Raw genomic sequence first — 3,164 nt, 5'->3', positions numbered from 1 at the left:
TAAGTTCATACTGTACAAGATTTTAAAACTAATAAGTGCATACATCATGTTATGTGAATTTAGGGCTAAAAAATTTATAGAAGCTTAATAATACTCCGTAATAAGGTTAGGCTGTATATATATATTGATGACAAGTATGTACATGTTTTATTATAATGATAATGATCTTCATTCTTCAATCATAGTTTATTGAATGAAAAATTCATGATCTTCAATTTATTTTATATTTATTGGATTGGACTTGAAGTAAGGGTGAGTGGGCTAATTTGAGTGAAGTTGGGAGTTTAGCTTAATAACTTGAAACCTATATGGAGTGGGCTATGATCAAAAGTATAGTAGTCCTTAATTTGGCCATATGCATTTAGTTGGAATCATTTCAGTTGGGCTCACTATCTTTAAGTTAATCAGTCCATTTACACTTCAGCAGCCCAATTAGCCCACCCTATTTACTCTCTACCCCACTCCAAAACCAACCACTAATAAAAATCACAAATCTACCTAAAATAAAAAATAAAAATAAAAAAAAAGAAAAGAAAAAAAATCCATGGCTAAGGGCAATGATGGTGATGAACAACAACCACCAGAAGCACCACCATCACTCCTCCGCCACATGATTAACCTGGACACCACACTCTCCAAATCAATCCACACTCTATTCCATCCGTTAATCCCACGCGCCGCCCTGAAACTCCTGGAGATCACCGGCGACGGTCGTCTCTGGTTCCCAATCTCACTCTCTCTCCTCCTCTCCCCACTTTCACTCCACTCCTCAACCCTTTACTCCTTCTCACTCTCTCTCCTCCTCGGACTTCTCTCCGACATCATCTTCATCGGACTTCTCAAACACCTCATTCGCCGCCGCCGACCACATTACAACCCTGTCATGGGGGCCACCCTCCCTGTCGACCACTGGTCTTTCCCAAGTGGCCACGCTTCTAGAGTCTTCTTCATCGCTTCCATTTTCTCTCTCTCCATCTCAGCCGTTGCTCAGGGGATCGATCAGTTGAGGTTCCGTGATCGGGAGATTGTTGACCGGTGGATCGGAGGACGTGATTCAGGTGAGGTTGTTGTGGTAATGTTGATTTTGGTATGGGTTTGGTCGGTGCTTACTTCCATTTCTAGGGTTTTGTTGGGTCGACATTTTGTATTAGATGTTGTTGCTGGTGCCTTTGTTGGTATTTTTAATGCCGCCTTTGTTCATCGTTATTTGAACTTCTAATTTTGTTTTCTTATAATTCATCTCACCAATTGTAACAACTTGCAATTAACTGTTGTATACGTGTATTAATTGATCATTTCTGATTGAAATTATATCTTTATAAAGTATTGAATTTGTATTCATTCATGGATTTTCTTATAGTGTGCTGTTTTATTTGATAATTTGATCAATGATCAATTTATCATGTTTTAATTTAAAATCAACATTAACCAAAAAATTGCATATTTATCTGCTTCACAAAGACATAACTTTGAATTTATTTTTATGTTAATCAAACGACCACTGAAAATTACTCCCCCGTCATTAAGTATTTCCAGTTTGAACGGTAATTGTCTCACAAAAATAATTTTCGATATTAATACACCATTGCCGAAGTTATTGGCCCACAGTCTTTGTATAAGTAAAATACAGTATGGATAAGCTTGTTGCAGGCAACATTTGCATTTGTCTCAATTGCAGATACTTGTAAAATATTGGTGTAAAACAAGATGAATACTTAGGGACCCCCAAATAAAATGAGTGTCATGAAAATACAGAGCTCTGAAAATTTTTGACAGTCAAGCTGAAACAATCATGATCCAAAACTTGGGTCAAATACACTCACTGGCCTCATACTAGTTTTACTACTTTCAATTTAGTCATTACGAGCTCTTCGTCTTCACTTTGAACACTAATTTCTCAGGTTATACACTTGTGAAAATTGTACTTGTACCAAGTAAAAAAGAAAAAAGAACTACAGAGTAATATTTTCAACCTACAATTTTGACGAATCTAACAAAATTCTGTATGATCATATTTTTCTTTTATATGAATTACAAACAGTGATTAATACGAAGTACATTTATAAATTATAAGTTTGTAACTAATGTAAATTCAAAGTATAAGGAGTACGAAATAAAAATATATAGCCAATATAGATGGATCCAGGCATCCAGCTATATTATTCCATAACATATGATTGTTCGGGCTGGTGATGAAGCGTGTGTGTTAGTGTTAGAGCAAGAGGACCAGTGTGTGATTGAGAGGCAAAGGTCCACATGATTAGGACCTAACATTGGACCGCAGTTAAACTTATCTGAGATTTATTGTTTCAGTCTGCAAAAAGCCCAATTAATGTGACTGCTCATTTTTCTCTCTGATTTTCATATGTTTGGGTCAATGTTATTATTGTGTTGACTGCCTTCAACCAACCAGTCCAACCTCATCTGCTGAATGCTGATTAAACTGCTCATTTTCCTGATACCTGAGGACTTCTTAAAACTCGGCTATTGCCTATTGGCTATTTGGCTCCATCTCAATTTACAAAGGTCTTTCACTCTTTTTAATCCTTTATAAAGATAAAAATTCAATTTGATGCTTTAATGTTGTTAGTTTGTTGCAATTATTTTTACAGTCAATGGGGATATTAAATGTCATACTGAAAGTCTCTCTATGTTTATCTTTTTTCATCATAGAATAGTACGGACTACCTTGTATAAAAATTTATTTTAAGGTTGATTTTATGTATGATTTTATTTCAATCAAATGTGTTAATAAAAAGAGGAGGCAGAATGTAATATATACGAAGTATAAGTTTCTCAATTGAATGTTTGGTTTTCAATGAGTATGTAGGTAAATGGACCTTTCCAAATCCCATTATCAACGAGCTACTACATGTTAGGTTTTTGGTTGGTTTACACCTCCATCTTTGCCAAATATATTTCATTACTTTCCACGAGATTGAAACTCCTCCCTAGTTACCTACTTTGAATTTGCGCAGTCAAATCATCTTAAAGTCTTTTCATAGTGCTAGCAATAAAGCATAAATCGTATGAATAAGGGCCTATACTGATTGACTCAACTGAATTTATTAGAGCTAAACTGAACTGAATATTTTGAGAGAAGGAAATTAAGATAAGAACTGGACTGAATATTTTATGAGAGAAGTAAATTAAGATAAAAACTG

The 3,164-nt window shown here is 35.1% G+C and overlaps 1 pseudogene; it reads left to right on the top strand.

Moving 5' to 3' along the window:
* Window positions 1-504: 504 nt before the first annotated feature.
* LOC145599002 (putative lipid phosphate phosphatase beta pseudogene) lies at window positions 505-1,331 on the top strand (annotated as a pseudogene).
* Window positions 1,332-3,164: the final 1,833 nt, after the last annotated feature.

Source organism: Chenopodium album, chromosome 20, assembly GCF_948465745.1.
Source record: "Chenopodium album chromosome 20, dcCheAlbu1.1, whole genome shotgun sequence".
In the NCBI taxonomy this organism is placed as follows: domain Eukaryota; kingdom Viridiplantae; phylum Streptophyta; class Magnoliopsida; order Caryophyllales; family Amaranthaceae; genus Chenopodium; species Chenopodium album.
This window is presented reverse-complemented; position numbering and strand designations above follow the sequence as displayed.